This window comes from Cricetulus griseus, chromosome 7 (genome assembly GCF_003668045.3).
Source record: "Cricetulus griseus strain 17A/GY chromosome 7, alternate assembly CriGri-PICRH-1.0, whole genome shotgun sequence".
NCBI lineage: Eukaryota > Metazoa > Chordata > Mammalia > Rodentia > Cricetidae > Cricetulus > Cricetulus griseus.
Window position 1 is genome coordinate 54,304,095 of NC_048600.1, and position 25,504 is coordinate 54,329,598.

Genomic DNA, 25,504 nt, shown 5'->3' on the forward strand with positions numbered 1-25,504 from the left:
TATCTGAAATTCAAACAATGCACACATTAATATCCTTTACCTAATGGATTCTTCTCACTTACTCTCAATATATCAGACTTCTTCCCATGAAAACTCTTTGTTTATTCTGAAAGTCCAGACATGATATCCTACAATATAGTCCTACAACATAACAGCAAAAACAAAAGACAGATATTTATAAAGGCTACTTATAAAGTCATCACATGCCTGATATGTCAAACAGCATTTATACAAAGTCTTATTTGTTTCTTTTAAATGCTTTCATGACATAGTGATTTTTATTGCTTCCTTTTCAGAGATGGGTATATAAGGCATGGTGATGTAAGAAACTGTCCCACTGTCTCATATTAAGAAGTGACATACAGAATTTAAATCTGGATCTGCTTGGCTTCAAATTATTTCAAAACTTGCTATAAAAACTCATCACTACCTTGAGATTTCTTGGATAACTTCAGGTCATTCATCTCCTTTAAATTTTTGTACTAGCATCCATCTTTACTATTTAATCACAAATCTGAATTTTAAAATCTCTCAAATCAGCATCTTGTCTTTTCACAACTACTTTTCTGTTTCAGAATCACAATATTCATGTGTAACTAGCATGGCAAAAACATGTATTAGTGACTTTAAAACAGATCACCTCTCTCCTCAAGAGAATAATTTCTGGCTTTTTATTTTAATGTGTTAATAATACTTAGAAGGATTTGTACTTAATACTATTTAATACCCTGCTTTGTCTGGTAATCATAGCAAAAGATTTATATTTAATTCAATGATTAAATTGTATGAATGCATGTAAACAGGATTTGTATGCCACAATTTTCTCAAGCTGAAGTTTTTGATTTCATTCACCTACTTAGTGCCTACATCATTCTTGAAGTTTAGAAATCAATCTCATGAAATTGTTTTAATTGAGTCTTTTATATACCTGTCTTCCATTTATTCCAGTTGCTTCTCTGGGAATCTTAATAACTTCCAGATTTGAATTATGCTTTTTTTTGTTAATTCCCTTTTAATCTTTATATTTTCTTCTTTCTTCAATCTGACATAGAGCTGCAATCTTACACACCAGATAGAGCCTTAATCTTTTTTCTTTTGTAAAACTTTTTATTAATTTATTTTAGAATTGTTCTTACTTACATGTCCATGCCCGGATTCCTTCACCCTCCCATCCTCCCATGTTCCCCCCAGTCTCCCCAACACACCCCTCTCCTCCCCAGAGTGATCCCCCTCCACAGGGGATCATCCAAGTCTGTCACATCATGTGGGGGAGGTTCCAGGCCCTCCTTCCCATTTCTGGATTGCAATAGTAACCCTCCATAGGGAGTGGGCTCCCAAAGTCCACTTGTGCTCTAGTGATAAACACTGGCTCCATTGTTAGATGTCCCATAGACTGCCTTGGCCTCCTAGCTGGCACCCTCCGAGGACTTGATTCCATCCAAGTTGGTTCCACAGCAGAGCCTTAATCTTATACACCAAATTTACTGACTTTTTTTCTCTAGTAACTTCTGCCTTATTTTTCCTCAATTTTACAATATTTTCTTAAATATTTCTTCAAGCTCATTTTAGAAACAGTCATCTTGAGAATTATTTATGAATCTTTGTTGCAATTTTTTCACTTTTTATATTTAGTAATTTTTTAAAAAAAATTATGGTCCTTATTTCATCTTTAAAATGCCTATTAACACTGAAGAAATATTTCTGGTGTTCTGCCTAAACAGAAGTGGCTCTTCCCTGTGCATAGGGACTCCACCAAAACTGAATTCTACTTCTGAATCAATTGCACTTCCATTTCCGGTCTTCGTCAGACAAAGATGATGCTATTCCGTATTAGCCAGTATGAAACGGCTGACTTACTGGCAAAGTCTCAAGCCTAGTGATGACAGTTATCCTTCTGGTTTTCCTGTTTGGCTTGGCATCAGATTTGACTGAGCAGTATTCTCTTTCTAGTGACACAGCTCAGAGGATCCTACATGAACTCTGCTACTTCAGTGGTATGTTTCTAATCAGTATGTGGTTCCCAGTGACATAAAATTCCCTTGAAATATTTCCTCAGAACATTTATCTAAAATATTATAAGGAGAAAATCATTTGTACCCCAAGTATTTAATTTGTCTTCTTTTTTTTTTAAGTTCTCCACATTTGATACTATCAAGTAGGAAAATGTGTATAGGATGCTTACATTGTACTGAAAAAAATGCATCTATTTGTCATAATGGTTTTGCTGTATTTTGCTTTAGTCTGTCCTTATACATATTAGTGGGACAAATATAAATATACAAACATGCATACATATATTCATGTGTGTTAATTGCAGTGTTCAAAACTGTATAGCATATATGTACATATTATATATCTTACATTTTAATTATTATCTACTAATTAATACAGTCATGATTTGGAAAGGTGATATAAGATGCTGTAATTTACTCAAAATTTCATGAGATAGGACTTTGAAATTGTCAAAACTCTCATTGTCCAGGTAAGGTAGTTGTTATAAACTTCATAAAGAAAACCTAACACAGAGAAATTTTGCACAGTGCGGTTATTGAAGAAGACAACGTCTAGATTTTCCAGTTCCTGATAAAGGAAAGAAGACAGGAAGGTATCAGGAATGCTTGTAAATCTCAGACCAAGCACAATGGTAGAGTCATATTTTTTTTCTTACTCTAAAGTTGTAAAGTCTACAAACTGATGAGATCAAAGTAAAATTGGTTTAAAATTAGGATATAGTTATCACTAAGTCACAGGTCACAGTAATTCAATTTTCCAGACTAACACTAAAAATGACTTATTATAGAATACTGACCCAAAGTGCTGGCCTTAAATACAAGTAGGGTCACAATGACACTGACCATCCATTCTTCAGGGAAGGAGGTAGCTTAGCTTGGGGAGAGGAATGGTCCAGAAGCAGATACTGATATTTTATCTTCTGTGATATTGGAGTCTAAGTGATAAGAACCCAACACAACTCACTAAAGGATAATTTGTTAAGAAGAAATTGAACATTGCTTGGCTTATCCACTATTTAATCTTTTATTTTCTAAGTATCCCCATGGTTCTTTTATACAATATATATAGTTTTAAAAAGTACAATTTCTTATTTTCCAAATCTCTGCTGTTTGCTTTAACCTCTGAATTATCAAATTGAAATTGTCTTTTAGGTTACATTAATGAAATATCCCTTATCAGTTAGTCAGAACTGAATATTATTTGATTGTTCAGTATTATAGATTCAATGGGGTTTGAAATGTTGCATCAGTATCAATATTTTAATAATGCTTTATAAATTATTGGGTCTTCATATTTTATTCATTTCATGAGTATTCCATTGTGAATGAAATATTCCATATTATCTACTAAATGCTTTATTTAATATGATTAGATATGTCTATTCTATTGTCATTAAGGCAACAAATATTTAGAGAAAGTTGATGCATGAAGAACTAATATATATTTATCAACAAAGGATATAAAGCACTTGGGACAGGATTGTTTCAGTTACCAGGCATTTTCAGAATACATAATATATGCAAAGATGCTTCTAGTAAAGTTTTCCCCAAATAATTAAGTCCAGAATTTCAAATTTTTCAGTCTGAAACTTTTGAATATCATGTAACATGTCTCATAAAAACAACCAACTTGAATAGGGCTACAAGAGTGCTCATGCCAAAATTTAAAACAGATCAATTATCAACCAACATTCCTTACATAAAATATAAAAGGCTCAAACAGTTTGGATATAAAGTATATTTTAATCATAAAAGAAGTGTCCTACATTGGAGATAGAACTTTTCCAATGAGTTTAGTGTTGTATAATTGTTTAGTAACAAAAATGTGGACATTAACATAAAAAATAAGTATTTCTTTTGGTGCTGTTTTGTATACAAATGTAGCTAGTGCTTGTTTACTGAAGTCTTTGTTCCAGGTGATAACAGTTTTAATAGGTGATTTGATCATGTTAATAGGTGGCCCAAATTGGAGGCAGGAGGACACTAGACTTGTAACTTTCAAGGGCATATCCTTTTCTTGGCTGCTTTCTTTGTCTCTTGTATAACCTCCATGAAGTAAGAATCTTCCATCTTCTATCACTCTGTCTTCCCATAGGCCTAAATGCAGGGCAGTAAGGATGGGAAGAATCATAGTCTGGAATATCTGAAACTATTTGCCAGAATAATGTTTTCCTTTTAGAAAGGGTTTCTCTCAGGCATCTTGTCACAGTAATAAAAAGCTGACCAGGAGAGTGTATTCAAACTTCCTCTAATCAAATAAAAGTATTAAAATCTAACCAAATACACTTACTCAAATTTTATTTCTCAGAGAAGCAGATCCTGAGGTATTAATGTATAATGAAATGCATCTAATTAAAATGAATAAATTTAGACTAGTCTTTAAGTAATATTATTTGATAATATATACTAAGTGGGGTGAAACAATTTTTTGAATTAAATAACCTGTAACTAATAATTTAACAGGGTATTATTATTCTATGATAAAGAAACAATGCTAAGCTTCTTGGTATTTATTAAATCATATGAATATTTGAATAAAAATCATGTGAAAATGCAGTTTTTATCATTCATTCTGTAATGCCTACTATCTAGTAGTACCCCATTATCTACTAAATAAAGTTGAACATGAAGTTGGACACTCAATCTTGCAGTGATGTAGACCTGAGATATGATCTGATAATATACAAAATATAGCATCTACTGGTGTTTTTCAAGAACACAAAGAGTGAGATCAGGTGTATAATACTCAAATGAGGTAGTGAGAAATTTTATTACAAGAGTAGGAAAAGCTTTAGCCAACTGTTGGTTACTCCCCCCCCATGAATTCACTATACTAGAACAGAAGTTAATAAAATAATCCTGATTATTCTAAATTGAACAAAAGTCTATTTATACCCATAGTTCTTCCCTCAGAGAAAGTGATTTTCTACATTTTTTCTTTTTCGTTTTTTTTTATTTAAATTAGAAACAAGCATCTTTACATGCCAATCTTAGTTCCCTCTCCCTCCCCTCCTACGCTTCACCCCCACCCCCTGTCCCAACCTCTTTATGCTCCCCAGGGAGGGTGAGGCCTTCAAAGTCTGTCATTTCATTTGGAGCAAGGCCTAGACCCTCCCTAATGTGTCTAGGTTGAGAGAGTATCCCTCCATGTGAAGAGGGCTCCCAAAGTTCATTTGTGTGCTAGAGGTAAATACTGATCCATTACCAGTGACCTGATAGATTGTCCAAACTAACCTCCTCCTTCAGGGCATCTGGAACAAGTCCTATCCTATTTTCCCAGCTATCAGTCTGAGGTACATGAGCAACCCCTTGTTCAGGTCAGCTATTTCTGTGGGTTTCACCACGTTACATATAAATACTGGTAGAAATTATGTTGAAAAGATTTTGAAATTGTAGTTTTTAAGCACTGAGGCATAATGGAACAGTATCTTTGTAGTGTCTCTGAGATGGAAGTGAATAGCAATAGGAAATCTCATACAATGGAGACAAGAGTCATTAGGATTTTGAGGGCAAAGTTTCCAGAGGGTGTGGTTGAGAATCTGGAGATGCTCTGAAGTACTAGTAGAAGTACTTGATTTTATCTATTCACCAAATAATAGGCAGGGGTAGGGTGAACAGAAAAGTAGTCTATAAATTTAAGTTAAATGAGTTATTTAGTGATTGATTCTTGAGGAAGATAGAATAAGAATGGGAATCTTTGTGGTTCTTAATGTCATGTCTTATGATCACTAACTGTTTGAGCTCTGAGCAAAGACCATTCTGTTCTCGATCACAATTTCACCTGACTAAAGAGGAGAATTAGAGAAGGAGGAAGAATTGTAGGAATCAGAAGGGTCAAGGACACCAGTAGAGCATGACCCACAGACATCAACTAAGTAGGACTCATAGGGACTCACAGAGATTGAAGCAACAATCACAAAGCCCACATGGGCACATGCTAGGTCCTCTGCATACAGGTTATGGTTCCTAGCCTGGTGTTACTTTTTGTTTTATGTGGAAGCCTTCAAAGTGGCAGCAGGTGAATCTCTGATTCTTTTGTCTTCTTTTAGGACCATTTCCCTACTTCTGGATTGCATCTCCTGGACTTCACATCAGGGTTTGTGTCTAGTCTTACATATCTTGTTAAGACTTGTTCATTGGATACCCCTGGAAGGCCTGCTCTTTTCTGAAGGGAAAAGTGGAGGGGTAGATAATGGGGAAGAGGGGAGGTGGTGGGGGATTAGGAGGAGTGTTGGGAAGCAAGACTGTGGTCAGGATGTATTGAAAAGGAAAGATGATTTAGAAAAATAAAAATCCCTATAAAAACCCAAAGATATCAAAATAATTGAAGGAAATAGAAGAATCTTGCTTCAGAAAAGTGGGATATACTAATGACTAGAATCTATTTATGTCAAGTGAGTTATTTATTTTATTTGAATTAAAAACAATCAATCCCATTTCCCACTCTCTCTCCTGCACCCCTACCACCTCCCCAACTAAAACCATACCTATCACATATCCTATCTGCTCCCCAGAGAGGGTGAGGCCTTCCATAGGGGGTCATAAGAGTCTATCACATACTTTGTGATAGGGCCTAGGCCCATTCCCTTGTGTCTTGGCTCAGGGAGTATCCCTGCATGTGGATTGGACTCCCTAAGTCCACACCTATGCTAGGTATTAGTACTGAACTACTACAGGAGGTCCCATAGATTTCTGAGGACTCCTCACTGAAACCCACGTTCCTGGGGTCTTGGTCAGTCCCATGCTGGTATCCCAGCTATCAGTCTGGGGACCAAGAGCTCCCTGTTGTTCAGGTCAGCTCTATCTGTGGGTTTCACCAGCCTGGTCTGGACCCCTTTGCCCATCACTCATTCTTTGCAACTGGATGCCAGATTAGTTTTGGGTGTCTGCTTCTATTTCACATCTGACAGAGGGCTGATCTCCAAAATATACAAAGAACTCAAGAAGCAAGATGCCCAAACACCAAACAATCCAATTAAAAAGTGGAGTACAGAACTAAATAGACAATTCTCAATAGAGGAATCTAAAATGGCTGAAAGGCACATAAGAAAATGTTCAACATCCTTAGCCATCAGGGAAATCTAAATCAAAATAACTCTGAGATACCATCTTATTCCTATTAGAATGGCAAAAAAAATCACCAATGATAGTTTATGATGGAGAGGATGTAGAGAAAGGGGAATACTCCTCCACTGCTGGTAGGAATGTCAACTTGTACAGCCACTTTAGAAATCAGTATGGCAACTCCTCAGGAAAATGGGAATCAATCTACCACAAGATCCAGCAATTCTACTCTTATGCATATACCCAAAAGATGCACATTCATACAGTGAGGAAATCTGTTCAAATATGTTCATAGCAGCTTTATTTGTAATAGTCAGAACCTGGGAGCAACCTAGATGCCCCTCAACTGAAGAATGGATAGAGAAAATTGTTACATTTGCACAAGGAGTGCTACTCAGCAGAAAAAAAACAATGGAATCTTGAAATTTGCAGGAAAATCGATGTAACTAGAAGAAACCATTCTGAGCCAAGTAACCCAATCACACAAAGACAAATGTGGTATGTACTCACTCATATGTGGAGTTCATTTATTTCTGAGATATAATTTGCATTTTCCTTTTTCAACCCCTTTACATTAACACTATTACAACAGGAGCAAATTATTTGTGATTGCCTATTCAAATAGGACCATAGAAACTAGGTGTAAAAGTAAAGACATCAGAGTATTTAGGCACTACAAATTGACTACTAAATAATCAGATAAATGTGAACAGCTTTAGAATAATCTGTACCACAATAAGTGATTATTTATATAAATTATTTGTAAATACAGAAAAATATTCAGTCTCCACAACACTTTAGTCACAAAGTTTAATTCAGAATTTTGACTGAAAAAATTCATTTGAACTGCAGTTCAAATTTTAAGTCAGTTTCTTTAATTCGAGACCCATTAAATGAAGTGCTTCCAACAGAATTTATCCATTAAAAAATGGAAAACAAAATGAACAACCCTTGTTAAGGTTTTACATGGGATGATTTTCAAAGTACTTTATCTTTGAAAGTGATAGATAAATAGTTTAATTAGATTATTATATAAAATATATTAAAATATTTGTTTGAGGACAATTACAGAAAATTAGTCTGTGACTAAGAATTATTTAACAAATATTACTATGCAGCAATGTGATATGAAGCATGGAAATTTATGATTCTACTTTAAAGAGTTATATGCTGTCTTTTAATTGTATATGGAATGTAATTATTAAAATAATGTTTGCTATGTTGTCTGTGCACTCTAAATGAAACAATTGCAAAGTCAATAATCATGAAAAAATAAATATGTCTTACAAACTCATAATGCACAATAAATATTATTATATAATATTATATATGAGATACAGCTGACAAAGCAGGGTCATGTTTTTTTCAGGGTCATGAATTTACAAAATTTAAATAGTTCCAACATTATACAAAGGATTCATTAAATCTTAATGGGTGCAGCATATGTTAGATTCCTGTAACAAATGAACACCATTTCAAAGCATAATTGTGATCAAACTCTAAGAGTTGTGGGATTTGCATGTATTTAGTTTACTATGGAGAATGACATGATTCAACTTTTCTATAAAGAGCTGTTTAAAATAATTTTATATTTTACTCATTGTCATTTTTTTAAGTTCACAGTTATCTCTAGGAAATACATTCTCTGACTCACTTTTGAGTTTCAAGTTCATTTACCTTTTCATCTTCATCAACAACCTTGACCATATCATCTACAGGCTATAAATAGTTAATTATCTTTGTAGGTTTAAAAGCAGAAAATTGATGCTTGACAAATGAATTGTTTCATGTTTCACCAAAACAAAACAAAAAAGAAAAAGAAATATGGGAGGTTAAAGTGTTTGCCGTTATTACTAGCATTAAGAAAAGAAAATGGCCATCCCCAAAAATTGATGTTGGATTTCTGTCTTTACAGACTATAAATTCACTGATAGGAGCTTTCAAATATATCTTGAGGAAATGTATGTCAAAATAATATATCATTCTTCTTCAAAGTACATGTAGGAAAATACCTTACATACATAAAGTCTCTACAATAAGTACTCAAATATTTCAATTTTATCTATAAAGACTTAAATAATGACACTGTCGGATACAAACATATTTTTGTTCCAATTACCTACCTCTTGATAAAGTAAAAGACAATTGCTTGTTGAGAAATCATTACAAAATGCAGCACATCAAAAACACATTTAGGAAGAAAAATTGAAGTTTACATAGTATCTCTGTGGTAACAGAAGGTCTACTTGTATACAGGAGGGGCATCCATGAGAAAATGATGATGCATAAATTGGTATTCAATCTGGGTCTTCATAAATGGTAGGATTATAGCAAGTCAATATAGATTCCGAAGCAGTCCATATTAATGGATCCTCAAGGTGGAGGCTTGAGTTCTAACAGGTTTATAATTTAGAGACTATAAAGACTGAAGCAGAGTATAGTCAGAGAACAATCAAATATTGGGTCCAGCCCTAGGCATCTTTGAGCACCAAGACAAGATATCCATTCAGTGAGTGTGAAAGGGCAAGATAAGGCGAGTGACAGCAGCCTTACAGAAAGAGACATACACTGTAATATGTTAAAAAAAAAAACTTCAAAAGGGATTGTAACAGTCTAAAGAAGAGAAATCAAAATCCTGAAGTGAGAGAAGACTGACAGAATATTTGTCATTGAACCACTGTTGTAATTCTTGTGCTTGATATACAATATATTTGTAAAGAAACATATTCAGAACACAAACAGGGTAAATAATATCATGCAGGGAAGGCCATTAGAAGCTTCTCTAAGGCAAAGGACACAGTCAGTAAGAAACGACAGCCCACAGAATGGGAAAATATCTTCACTAACCCCACATCTGACAGAGAGCTGATCTCCAAAATATAAAATGAACTCAAGAACCTAGCCACCAAAACACCAAACAATGAAATTAAAAAGTGGGGTGCAGAACTAAATAGAGAATTCTCAGCAGAGGAATCTGAAATGGCTGAAAGACACTTAAGAAAGTGTTCAAAATCCTTGGCCATCAGATAAATGCAACTCAAAAAAAAAAAAAAAAAAAAAAAAAAAACCTTTGAGATGCCACCTTCTGACACTGGTCAGAATGGCTAAAATCAAAATACAAATCTATGCTGGAGAGGATGTGGAGAAAAAGGAATACTCTTCCATTGCTGGTGGGAGTGCAGACTTGTAAGACCACTGTGGAAATCAGTATGGCAGTTGCTCAGAAAATGGAAATCAGTCTACCTCAAGATCCAGCAATTCCTCTCGGGTATATACCCAAATAATGCAAGTTCATACAATAAGGACATATGTTCAACCATGTTCATAGCAGCATTGTTTGTAATAGCCAGAATCTGGAAGCAACCTAGATGCCCCTCAACTGAAGAATGGATATAGAAAATGTGGTACATTTATGCAATGGAGTGCTACTCAGCAGAAAAAATCAATGGAATCTTGAAATTCACAGGAAAATGGATGGAACTAGAAGAAACCATCCTGAGTGAGGTAACCCAGTCACAAAAAGACAAACATGGTAGGTACTCACTCATATATGAATTTTAGACATAGAACTAAGGATTACCAGCCTATAATCCTCTTCACCAAAGAAACTAGGAAACATGAAGGACTCTAAGTGATAAATGCATGGACCTTAGGAATGGGAAGGGGCAGGAACTCCTGAACTAATTGAGAGTATGAGGGTAGGGGAGAGGGAGCTGCCAGAATGTGAGCAGGAGAAGAGGAGAGGAGAGAGGAAATGGAGGAGCAGGGATATTGAGTAGGGGGGAGAATAGAGGAGAGCAGGATGAGAGATACTATAAGAGAGGAAGCCATTATAGGACCGAGGAAAGATCTGGCACTAGGGAGATTTCCAGAGACCTATAAGGATGACAGGAACTCACAATCCAGGCAATGGTGGGGAGGATAACCTAAGTGCCCTCCCCCTAAAATGAGATTGATGACTATGTTTTATGCCATCCTAGAGCCCTCATCCAGTGGCTGATGGAAGCAGAGGCAGACATCCACAGATATACACTGAACTGAACTCTGGAACTTAGTTGAAGAGAGGGAGGGTACCAGGTTGGAGAAACCCACAGAAACAGCTTGCCTGAACAAGGGGGAGCACATCGACCTCGGATGCTGTCTGGGAGGCCAGTACAGGACTGATCCAGACCCCTGAACATGGATGTCAATGAGGAGCCCTCTGCACTTCAAGAGGCCCCTGGTAGTGGATTAGTATTTTTCCCTGGTGTAAGAAGGGACTTTGAGAGCCCATCCTACATGAAGGGATACATTCTTGCCCTAGACACATGTGGAAGGGCCTAGGCCCAACCCAGCATAATGTGGTGGACTTTTCAGAGCCCCTGTTGAGGGCCCTACCCTTCCTGGGGAATGGAGGGTGGATGGGGTGGGGGGTACTTCAGAGGTTGCAGAGGAGGGTTTGGGGTGAGGGGAGGGAGAGAGAGAAGGGATTGACATATGAAACAAGCTTGTTCCTAATTTGAACTAATAATTTTTTTTAAAAAGAAGCAATTATATGTGCATGACTTCATGTTAGCTGTCTCTCTCCCTTCTTCCTTTCCTTCCTCCTTTTTTTTACTTGTTTTCATGCTAATAGTAACTTTTTAACATTATACTATCAACTTTTTATACTACACAATGATAATTTGGTTTGTGCTTCCTAAAAGTTAGTTCACTCAAGCATGACACACACACACACACACACACACACACACACACACACACACACACACACACACCTATGTACTTTTGCAAAATAGTTTTCCTGGTACAATTTGCAAAAGGCATCCTACTCTCTCAAGGATTTTTTTCCATAAAAGACAAGAAAAAAGTTATCAAAAAAGCTTTTCTTTCTCCAGCAGCAACATTAATTATGTTGTCGGCTGGTGCTGAAGGAATGAGACAGGCAGAGGCAATCTGATTCTCATCTTGTTTAAACTTGTCAATTTCAAAATGAAGTAGAGGGTTTGTCAGGGAAAATGGAGAAGGTCTCCTTCCTCATTTAGAGATAAATGAGAGTTCTGCCTCCAGAATTTTCTTTTTTTTAAGGAGAGTCACTCAACATCAGCCACTCATCTCTTTGAAAAGGTATCTATTGCTAACTCCTGCTCTTACCTGACACCAAAGACTGGGACTGCTGGTGTTTTTCATCAGAGGACACTCCTATGTTCAAGGCTGCCATGGATCATCACTATGGATCATCAGATGGTTGTACGTTTGACCCCCTACAGAGATAAAATGTGTCTCTAAAGTGCTTGGATGCTGACCAGACATAAGCAATCACTTTCAAGTTGAAATTTTGCTTCAGACCATGGTTATTTCTTGTGAGGTTTTCTAGTACACAGGGCTGCCTAAAAACATAAAGGAGAAGCCTATTTCTACAAACACTGACTATGCAGAACTCCAACTCTACAGATAATCTTTGTGTATTTTATAATCAGAGGCAAGAAAATGATGTTTCCCCATCTAGAGTGGTGGTATTTCTTTTCCTTTAAATCATTTACATTATTGAATCATGTGACAGACAATCTCAGTAGAAGGGAAAGAAAAGTGTTTGTTGTTGTTTTTAGTTATTGCAGAAAGTGAACGGATTGAGATAATCTCTGACACATTGAGAGACAGTGATGCACATGAATAATCTTTTATCAGAGATTAATTGGGTTCAATTTGGCTTTGAGTTGCATGACCACAACATGTATATTATTTAATCCCCTTTCTGGAGGAGAAATATTTTTATAGTGTGTCCTGAAAAATTTCAATGTCAGTTTTAAATAGAACCCTAAATGCTGTGGTGAATATTGACATTACAGGGGAAAATATCCATCAAAGCAAGACCTTCTTTTTGCTAATGCATGTCTATGCACTGATATGACACTCCTGTGAGACTCAATGGCAATATCACTTCCTAATTTCAGGTTAGAATACATGACTTGGGAGATTACGAGTTCTTCTGCTATCTTTCTCAAAAACTCAATCTTAACGGTCAATTAATGATGGCAAACAGACTAAAGAATGAAAAGCAACAGAAACAACGAAAAGTGTTAGTGTCAATTTTAAAAAAATGGATCCTGATAAGTAAAAAAAAATTCTTGATTTAAAAAAAGAAAGTGCATTTGCCAATTTTTGTAATCTCTTTAAAGTTTTTCAATAGTTCTAAATTAAATCCCTTTCACCCCTATCTCTTTATCCATCAGAAAATCCGAAGGGTATTTGGATTCAGACAACTATTCCACCAAAGATCTTTCATTACACAGCACAAACAAGCACCTTTATTGAACAAGAACCCAATTACTTAACCTAGCTTCAGGTTTCATTCTGCCCTGTGGCTTCCATCCTGACAGGGGCTTACTAATCTCTTCTGATGGACGTTGCTACATATCAGTTCTGATACACAAAGATGATCCCTAACCTTCTCGTAGAAAACCACTGATTAAATAAACCCAGATGCCCATCTCAGCTTCCTTGGACCAATGAATAACAATGAGCAAAAGCATATATGAAGGCTTTTCATCCTCTGCAAGGCATGTTCAGAAAGGAAAAAGGAAAGAATAGACACACTGAGAAAATGGCCAGCATTAGCGAAAGCTCTGTATTGGCGGTATCTAACGCTGTTTGTAATTTGTTTTGACACTGCAAATTACTGTCATACATCCTATATTTTACTAAGAGAATAAAGTCAACTTCTTATAGCTCCCACAGCAATGCTGCTGGCACTGAAAAGAATTATTGAGAAACAATGTTAATGGCTTCACCATTTGGTCTTCAATTTTCAGCTATGAAATCTTTCAGCATAACCCAGGAATTTCTATAGAAGATAGTACATTCCTAAAACCCCGGAGTAAATTCCTGGTGGTTGGCATATGGACATAATTTCTCTCTTATCTAATTATTACTATTATCATTAACACTGCCATTATTACTTATGTGTGTGGGTTTATTTACTGGACTTGTGTATATGCACATTCAGGTGCATGCTGCTTGTTGCTGTGTGTGTGTGTGTGTGTGTGTGTGTGTGTGTGTGTGTGTGTGTGTGTGTGTGCGCACGCGCACCCATTTGTAGTGTGGAGGTAAATTTTGTATGCTGTGTGTAACCTTAGATCCAGCCCTCCATTTTCATGACAGGGTCTTTCACTGAACCTGGATCCTTAAACAGCTGTACTAATAACTGACATTAGTTCTTTCCCGAAGAACAGTCATTTTTGAGGCAAGTGGCTGGATTGTGTCCACTGCACTCTCATTTTTATTGATTTGTAGCCATCTATGGAATAGAAATAATTGATATTTATTTCACAGAATTTGTTGGAAAATGAAGGGATTAATTGCCAAGTTTTCCAGAAAAACTCACAGAATACCCTGGAGAAAACACAATATTCTCTTAAGCTAAGATTTCCAAAGTAAGAGAGAGTTTTGCCTTGGATATCTACAGGCATTATCTCAAATAGAGAAAAAACACAGCTGAAGCCTCAAAGAGTCAGCTCTCTATGAGTGTACCACACCCATGGAATCAAGAGCAAAGAGAAAATGTGTTTATACTGGATATACATGGACTTCTTTCTTGAAATTGCTCATCAACCAATAGAGTAGAACACCACTTTACAGAGTGTTCACATTGCACAAGCTACTGTAAGACATTTAGAGAGAGCATGAGGTTGGTGTATGTTGGGATGTGTGTAGTTTATATGAAATTGCCACATCAATTTCTATAGATATTTGAGCATGTATAGCTTTTGGTATTTAAGTGTGTCTGAACTAATTTATAATGCCCATGGAAGTGGGTCTATATCAGTAGGCACTATGGATATTTTGAATTTGTATGGGATACAAGAAACAGCATCAAAGACAACTAGGAGTAAGGTTAGAAAAGAAGATACACAAAGCACTGATATACAGGGATTTTGTATTCAATTCAACTAGTAATAGAAATGAAAAAAAAATGTCTCAGGATATTATTTTGTCTTGCAAAATACTTTTACATTTTCAAGAAGCTAAAAAGAACTGAAAGAAAATATAATAGAGACTCTCTGTGGTAAAATAAAATGTCCACACAAATAACAGTACCTTTTAAGTTGAAATGACAATTTATTACTTTTGTAATTTTTACTCCCTATTGAGAACAGAGTCTTACCTTTTTTGTGAGAAATGATTGTCTTTTTCATTAAGTTATGCATAGTATAAAGGAGTCAACGGGTGCCTAATGTGACTCCTCGTGGTTAGGATCAGTTTTAAATTTGTTTTGGCATAGTATTTCCATCAGAACATTCTAAGTCAGCCAATAAAAAAAATATGGCCCATTTCCATTAGAGACCATTTATTGCAGGCTATTTATTGTGATTTCTTTACTTCCAATTTCTTGTCAAATGAAAGGCCAAATCTCAGCTTCTCCCAAACAATTTTGAGCTGTAACCTCTGTAGTGTGAATATCTATTCATAGTCTCAAATTGCAATCCCTGGAAGGAGCCACAGGGATCCACTGTAAGGAAAGAAAATATGCAGTAATGTATATATAAAGATCTCTTTCTCTCTCTTACTTTCAGTGTTCTTGAAAATAGCTTACTGATTGCCTCTGATGTGACGATGTTTCTCAAAGGACACATAGTGTTTTAAACAATATCATTTTCTCTTAAATTTCAAGAAAACATTTATTCTAAGATTAAAAATGATAAATTGATGAAGTCAATTAGGATGTCACCTGGCATGTTTGGGACATAAAGCCAACATAGTTTTCTAGGTTCAGTTTTGGACATAGTAATTACTATGTTTATTTGATGGTAGTATGCTGTAATTTTTTGTGTAGATTATTATTTTTCATGTTTTATTGTTAATTTATTTAGCTGCTACAATCACAGATAATGAAGCTGTGAGATGAGATCACTTTTGAGTCAAAGCTACCATGTCCAATAAGTCGGGGTGACTTATAAGTGCTAGTTATATGAGCCCGATGAGCTCTGAAGTTTCAGTGTCTGGCATAGCAAACATCTATATTGAATTAAGGCAGCCTTAAGTTTGCTACAATGTGAAGTTATCTAGAATTACAAGTTCTTCCCTAATTTGGCAAAGATGAAACTTTCTGAAATTATGTAATGATGTCATAGTGACAAAGACAGCTACAACATGTGTTAATAAGTACAAGTATTGGAACAGTCTCTCCCAGTGCATATGCTTTCATTTTTATAAATGGACAGCATAAGTTTCATAATGTATTGAACCATTTGATATAAAAATTAACTGTGTATTTTGTGTTCACCACCTTGAAGACAGACATGAAGAAGGTAGCTATGTGCTACCTCTATTTAGGGTGTTGCAAAGAAAAGTCCAACATGCTACAAGGGCAGAGAATCAGAATGGTATAATATCTTTAAAAAAGTCTGCAAATGTAAATGTTTATCGAATGTACTCATGGAATGATGTACAGATCAATTAATTCATTAAACATTTTGTTTGATCATCAATAGGTTTATTGATCAACTGCTATGCTCCATTCACTCTATAGATGTAGAAGATATAGAAAAGTCATACAATATAACTGGGGAAACAAACCAATTCAATAAAGCTTTAGGAGACCTTATAAGAGTGGAATGTCTTATGAAAATTAAAATTAGGCCATTTGTTTCTTCTTTCAAATATGTTTATCATAGATCTATATGGATTAATGCTAGCAGAGAAGTAAATAGTAGGCTGGAATATATAATAGCTTGTGCTACAATGTGCCTCTATTTAAAAGAAGGCTAGGAAAGTGAGGTGAGATCATGATTTAAAAGAGGCTAGTATGCCATTATTGCCATTAAGCTAAGCTGCAAAGTCATGGCTAAACAAATGATATTTTAGCCATAAGAAAGTGTCATTTGAAAGAAATGTTCAATGGCAAAATAAAAATGAGTTAATGAATCATTTATACTGCAAAAAAAAAAAATGCTGGGGTCAGGGAAGAAGAGTCAAGGCATATAAAGTACATGACTTCCTTAAGAGATATTTTGGTAAAAATCTAGAGTTAAGACGGACAGGCATTTAAAGCAAGAAGCAACATATTTTACTCCTTGTTAATAATGATGACAAATAGTATTTGAGTTTAGTATGGTGAGGTACATAGGAATCTGTAGCACTTGGGAGCTAGGATAAACTAGTTTGAAGTCAGCCTGGACCTCATAACAAGATGCTGTGTGTGTGTGTGTGTGCGTGTGTGCGTGCGTGCGTGCGTGCGTGTGTGCGTGCGTGCGTGCGTGCGTGCGTGCGTGTGTGCGTGTGTGTTTGTGTGTGTGGTGTGGTGTACCACAAGATATATTCAATTTATTCTAACAATTTGGTAGAAAGGGGTGTTTTTTATAAATACTCCTACCTATACTGTGAATGAATTAAATAAATAAAATTGGGTGGCTTAATAATGCTAATATCTGGATCCTAAATGATGTTTGCTTTATTTCATACCTAAGGTTTTCAATCTAGGCTTCAATAGATATGCTATGAGAAAACTGGTAAATTGTGTTAAAATTTTTATGGTCTAAGTCCAAATTATCTAATATTCCAAAATCTGACTTTTTAAAAAAAAAATCGTGCATGCTACTTTCTTTCAGGTAATACATACAAAACAAGCAGAAGTGAAGAGACAAACAGAGTCATGAAGTAGAGAATGAAAGCATTTGCTATTAAGTCAAGTAGAGTTGCTTGTTTGATCAGCAGAAGAACTTTGCCAGTTTCTGTGGTACATAGTGTATTTTATCAGGCTCATGTACAGGAGTCAAAAGAGTAAACACCAGCTCTCAATAAACTTCAACTAAGAGCCTCAGGCCTCAGCAGAACTGCAGCAATAGTACAAAGATCTGAGTAGAATGCAACCCCACCCACCCAATTACCCCTGACCTTAGCACTAGTTACAGAAGGTCAACCAGAAACAGGCAAACAACTCCAGATGTTCTTCTGCTGAGACTAAAATGGTGCAACTGCCAATCAGTTCACTCCAGGTACCCCTAACCAGGGCTTGAGCCAATTCCAAATCTTTAACTATGCATTTTTTTGAATTCCCCAAGTACCACCTTGTCTAGCCACAATAAAAGTCCTCGCCCTGTGTTGTTTGAAGTCTTTCCTATTCTGCTGCTGTTTCAGGCAGATGGAGAGGCCAGAGTTAACTAGTAGTAAGACTCTGCTTTTGTGTAGGATTTGGTTTCTTGGTGGTCTTTTGGAGATCTGGACTTTGGACATAAAGAAACATTTCATCCAAATTTATTTCCATTTGCATGTATTTGCACATATGATATGTATGTATTTGTAAATATGCATATGTTTCTATATATGAATGCAGGACACTCATGCCCCATTGTGCACATGTGGAGATCAAAGGCCAATGTCACATTTTGGTCCTGATCATCCACATTTCTTTGAGTCTGGTTAATTTGTTTGCCAGGGAGCATCCATCACTATGTAGCCATGCAAGTTTACATAGTCTCCTGTCTGCATCTGCTATTGATTGAAAGGAGCCCTGGGATTACATACATAGGCCATGGCACCCAGTTTACACATGTTCTTGAGATCTTTATTCAGGCCCTCATGTTCCTCCAAAAAGTGCTGTACCCACTGATCCATATACCCAACCTCCTTTTTACAGAATTTTAATTCATTTGCCCTGCTAAGCTGTTCAAAAGCGTATCAGGGACAGCGGGCTTACTCCTCTGGGACAAGAGGAGAAAAGGACATTGAGTGGATATAAATCATGATAATGTTTAGCTGTAAGAATTAATAACAAGGAAAACAGCACAAAGTTAGTGATTAAGTACACAGAGAAAAGTACATTTGGTAGAATATAGGGTACTATAAATTAATTAGCTAATATATCTAATTACTACAAACTATGATCTTGGTCACTTAGTAAGTAATTTACTTTTCTTCTGTAAAATTGAAAAAACCTTGTCTTTTAAAGTTTGAATATAGAACCCCAATCTCCAATTTCATATACTGTATGCTTGCTATTCTGTGAGTAGTTCTATTTTGCAAGTACTAGAATTATCTGGAGATGGAGCCTAGCTAGAGGAGGTGGGATATGTCATTGAAGGGCAAATAATTCCCTGAGGGCTTTCAGTCTTAGGCTCTACTTCTGTCTGTCTTGGCATAAAGAATTTCCTCCAGTACAAGTTTACCCTTAACATTATGTTGTACCCAAAAATGGGGTATAACTCTTTATTTTTTGTTAGCTATATTGGATAATTTTTCAATGACAAGAGTAGTACCTGGTTACTATCTCTGCGTTGCATGGAGTATACTGTTGGATACACATTGAGCACTGCCCACGGAACCTGAAACTTGACCCTGCATTTGCCATAAATATCTATGTCATAAGCACTCATGACAAAGAATGAAGCACCTTGCACTCAGAAAATGGCTTGCTCCAGCAACACAACTGAGTTTTGAAAAGCTCACTGGGTACTCCTACCCAAAGGTAAATATTTTCATAGAAGTTGTGAATCCCACAAGGTTACTTTATGACCATGTAGAAATAAAACAAAAACTAAAAACAGTAACAAGGTAATTCATAATGGTATCTGCATATAGATAAACATAGTTTCAGTACAAAGTTCACAAAATACCACATGCAGCTTTTTTTTCCTGATAATAGAAGAGACTATTTTTCTTACTTTTTTGGAACATCAGCCTCACTTTAATGTTCTTCCTTCTAGATAATATTTAAGCTGTTGATTGACAGGTCTATACAAGTTTCCTCATAGTTTCCAAATCAGAAAGGCTCCATATACTTAAACCATCCACAAAACACAAAAATTATACCTTAACTACTATCCACAAAGCCCCACTATGTATATAACCCCTGACTTAAAAAAGCAGTAACTCCAACAAATGTTTCATGCCAAATGGCCAATTATTTCACTCAAGGACAAAGTCAATGTTTAATCATCCTCCTCCTCATTACTATCACCATCATAGTGTTTATATTCTTCTATAACAGAAGACCTGAGATCAGTGGTTCTCAACCTATTGTTTCTACCACTCTGGGAGTCACAAATCAAATATCCAGAATATCAGATATTCACATTATAATTGAAAACATTGGCAAAAATTATAGCTATGAAATAGCATCAAAATAATTTTATGCTTGAGTGTCATAATATGAGAAACTGTTAAAGTGTTGAAACATTACATAGGTTGAACAAAACTGGTTTATATGAATTATGCATTGTTGATATTTCAACATGTGTATTATAACAGAAAATGAAAGAGTTAAGGAAATCACAGACAAAGAGAATGTCAAATGGCCAAAGTAAAATGTTAATGACAGAACTAGAGAAGGGACTCCAGTGTTGTGATGACAAGTCAGAAAGTAAAACTGATGTCCTTGATCAGTGAGTGAGTTTAGGAGAAATCAAGGAAAAAAAGCGAGATCATTCTGTTTACCTAATGTAGAGCATTTTAATGATGCCACAATGAATGATCCAGATATGTCCAGCCACATAAGAACTGGAAAAAGCCTGCCTGCTGTGATTCAGATGGTCTGAGAGTCTGCACTTCAAAGAGTTCTGTATAATGACATGGAATATTATTGCAAAGTGACTAGAGAAGGGACAAGACTCTTCTTTTAAAACCTGATTTGTAGATGAAAGCAAGAAGGGACTTTTGATCAGACAAAGTCTTGTGACATGTTGGAAAAGAGATGATGACTACATGTAGAGAAGTAACTCTGAAAGGATGCAGGCATGTCATTCTCTGGAACCACAGGAATGAAAGACAGATAAATGCCACTCACACTAAACCCAGAGGTTCTGTACATGTCGAAGAGTGGCAGCTGAGGAAACTAATGACTGAGTACATTTGATTTGCAATCAGGACACAGCATAGGTATGTTGAAAAGTAGAACTGGGTGTGTGGTATGCCTGGAGGAGCAACAAAGGAAAGGGAACTGTACCCAGTAAGAAATAAAGACTGTAAGGTATTATTAAGAAGAAATTAAGACAAAAGTTTCTAGTCTCGGATCACAAAAGGACTAGATCAGCAAAGCTATCCAGTGGTTCTGATCAGGTCATGGACAAACAAAGACCAAGGCTCATCCTTGTTGACAGTAGTGACCTTTCTGGGATGGGTTGCTAAAGGAATAATAACAGAAAATTCTGATGACTAGGAACCTAAGCTGATAGAATACCAATAACAAAAGAACAGTTGAAGGATGATCTGAGATTTTTTCTGATGGAGAAAATGAGTAAGGAGAAAAGTTTGATGTATATAAGAGGTATAGCTAAGAAAATGTGAATTTTTATGAAAATTAGGATTCTTATATTGATAGGAAGATGTGAAGGAGGGGAAAGTTGTAAAGAAAGAGGATGAAGTGGACAGGAAAAAACTCATTTTTATTGTCGTTTATCTCTTTTTATTTAAATTAGAAACAATCTTATTTGCATATCAATTCCAGGTCCCACTCCCTCCCATCCTCCCATGTCCCCTACTGACCCCCAATCTCATCTCTCTTCTGCTCCCCAGGGAGGGTGAGGCCTTCCATTGGGGGGGTCATCAAAGTCTGTCACATCCTTTGAGTCAGGGCCTCTGCCCTCCCCTATGTGTCTATGCTGAGAGAATATCCCTCCATGGGGATTTGGCTCACAAAGTCCATTCATAGAATATGGATAAATACTGTTCCACTATCAGAGGCCCCATAGACTGCCCAGGCTTCCTAGTTGACACCCACTTTCAGGGGGACTGGCTCTGTACTATGCTGATTTCCCAGCTGTCAGTCTGGGGTCCATGGGCTCCCCTTGTTCATGTCAGTTGTTTCTCTGGGGTTTCCCAGTCTAGTCTTGACCCCTTTGTCCATCAACTCTTATTTTATTTTATTTTTATAGATTTTATTTAAATTAGAAACAATCTTATCATACATATATCAATCCCAGTTCCCTCTCCCTCCCATTCTCCCATGCACACTGCCAAACCCCCAACCCATGCCCCATTCACCACCAAGAAGGGTGAGGCCTTCCATAAGGAATCATAAAAATCTGTTAAGTCATTTGGGACAGGACCTAGGTCCTCCCCTATGTATCTAGAATAGGAGAATATTCCTCCATGGGAAATGGGCTCCTAAGTTCATTCCTACACTAGGGATACCTATTGGTTCCATTGTCAGAGGCCCCATAGACTGCCCAGTGCTCCTAGCTGACACCCACATTCATGGGGCCTGGTTTGGTCCTATGTTGGTTCCTCAGCTGTCAGACTGAGGTCCATGAGTTCTCCCTTGCTCAGGTCAACTGTTTATGTGGGTCTTCCCAGCATGATCTTGACCCCTTTGTCCATTAATTCTCCCTCTCTGAAACTAGATTTTGGCTCAGTGCTTGGCTGTGGATCTCTGTTTCTGCTTTCATCAGCTACTGGATGAAGGCTCTAGGATGGCATTTGAGGAAGTCATCATTTAATGTAGCCTCTCCACTATTACTTAGCGTCCTAGTTGGGGTCATCCTTGTGCCTACAATCCATACCTTCTGAGAAGCTAGGAAGCAAGGAGGCACAAGTGAAGTGGAAAGGGACAATCAGGGGCATGGGGGAGGGGGAGGGAGGTAGGAGAAAGAGGAGGGAAGAAGAGGAAGGGAAGCAGAACATGAGAAATCAGGAAGATTGAGTGGGGAGAGGAATAGAGGAGAGCAAGAAAAGAGGCACATCAATAGAGGAAGCCATATAGGTTTAAAGAAAATCTGGCACTAGGGAATTGTATAGAGGCCCATCAACTCTTAATATTTTATATTTAAATCCAGAAAATATATGGTATTATATGTAAACAGTATTATTAAAATGGAGTGAAGATCACTTTTATGATTCCCTTTATTTAAAAACATACCTCCAAAACTGATTTTTGTTCAAAGAGATAATGAGTATAAGAAAAATATTTATAGATTAGTTCTAGGTTGTGTAAAGAGTAGAACATATTGCTCATATTTCATCCCAAAACTTTAAAATACATTTGGCAATATTAGTAAACCTTGAATTGTGAAAGAACATTAGGATGCTTCTGACTTTTTACTGTTTTGGTAATTTTGATAGTTATGTGTTATTGAATAGGTTTTGAGTCTTTGGTAAATAATTATAATTTCTGTAAGCATTTTCATTAACCTTGAAGTTAAATTAAGTATTCTCAATCTAGGTGAGTTTATACTTTATTTTTATCCCAATAAGATTTTAATAAAAGAAATTTAAGAGTGATTTTTAAGGCCATTTATTGCTTCACTTATTTGAAACTTCTCCCCCCTAATAAAGACAATCCATGAAAATACATAGCAAAATATACACAGTAAAACAACATCAATTTCTAGGTAGCTAATAATTTTAAATGTCCAAGGCTCAGAAATCAGCACATTGCTACATTTGCATTTTGATCTGTCTGTGGACAATCCACCATTGTCACTGCAGAGTCAGCAGGGACTCTTCATCAGTTTGAGTACAGATGACAAGGAAAACGAGGTTTATTTGAGACTCCATAGGCATGTTGACCTGAGGCATAGTAAGATATTGCTAATAAATTGTATAAGGACAAATTGAAGCCAGGCCCCAGAAGATGCAAGGGAGTCACCTAGGGACCCAGGACTCAAAAATATTGCAAGAGGTGTAAGAGAAAGAGAGTAATAGAGTTGAAGCTATAACTTCAGCTTAAGCTTCTATTGTTTGCTGCTTGAGGGAGGATTGCTTTGAGAGCTGTTCAGCCTGTCACTGTGTATTGCTGTCCTCTTCCACTTCTGAGGTAGATTTTGCTACCAGCCAGGTGGTGTGTAGTCTTTGCATGGCAGACTAACACTAGTCTCTCCAGATATATGCTTCTGGGTTCACCTGAAACTTCACTCCAGTTAGACATGGCTCCTGGAGATATTCCAAGGGATAAAATAGATGTCACAGGTGGATTGGAAGTGAGTAGAAATGGGGACAGGTTAGGGGTGGGATGGAGGGAGAGTACTAGAGGAGATAATTAAATTGGAGCTGGGGGCACTTGGGAGTAGGGTGGAAATCTAATGCCATGGAAACTCCCTGGAATCTATGAGGATGACCCCAATAAAGACTTCTAGTAATGAAGTATATGGAGCCTGAACCTGCCATCTTTTGTACCCAGGTAAGACTTCCATTTGTGAGACTGACACATCAAACCAGCCATAAAACATTCTACCTAAAATTTGTTCTGCCTGCAAGATATGCTTGGGTAACTATGCTGCAGAACTTGTGGTCCAAATTGAGGCTCATGACACAATGGGGAGACCATGCATGAAAATTGTTGGATGTCCAAGAACCAGATGCTGGATAGCCCAGAGATCTATGATAGAACCAAACATGACTGGGATTGAAATTATTCCCAATGATATTTTGTTATACTCATAGACTAGAGCCTAGCCCAATCATCAACAGAGAGGCTTCATCCAGAAACTGATAGGAGCAGATGCAGAGACCCACAGTCAACCATTAGGTAGAGCCCAGGAAGCTTCACAGAAGAGGGGAAGGAAAGATTGTAGCAGGCAGATGGGTCAGGGATGCAATAAGAACACAGCCCCAGAATCAATTAAGCAGGGATCGTAGGGGCTCACAGAGACTGACATGATAATTAGGGAGCCTGATTGGGTTTGAGCTAGGTCCTCTGCAATACGTTATGATTATGTACCTTGGTAGTCTTGTGGTAACCATAAGAGTGGGAAAAGGTGCTATCTTATTCTTTTACCTGCACTCGGGACTCTTTTCTTCCTACTTAACTTGATATGAGGATTTGTACCTAGTCTTGTTGTAACTTTTATGGCAAGTTCAGTTGATATCCTTGGGAGGTCTTCTCTTTTCTAAAGGAAACTTAGACTGAGTAGATCTAGGAGAGAGGGGAAGTCAGAAGGAGGGACTAGGAGGAGTGGAGGGAGGGGAAACTGTGGGAGGGATATAATACATGAGAAAAGAATAAATAAATAAAAATCAGGGCATCAACCTTGGTGAGACTTAAAAAAATAAATCATTGAGGACTGAAGATATGGCTCAGTGGTTAAGAGCATTGGCCACTCTTCCAGAGGACCTGTGTTCAATTATCAGCACCCACTTGGCATCTTACAACTGCCTGTAACTCCAGTTCCAGGGGATCTGACATACCAATGCACATAAAAGTTAAAGAAATTATAAAAATTAATTAATTATTGTATAGATATTAATTCTTGAATATCTTGGGTATAGTGGTTATGTCTAGGCCCCCCAAAAGATACATACTTTAATTGATACAAAAAGTACAGACTTGATGATTACCTTATGAAATAATAAATGATATTTCAAAATAGTAAAGTGTTCCTACATTTTTCCGAAGAAAATATTGTCTATTAATGCTTAGTATATTGACTTTTCTGTGTTTTGCAATCTCTTCATTCTACAGTTACAGAATTGAATCATGGATGGACTTTTCAGGAATAATCAGAAACACTGACACAATT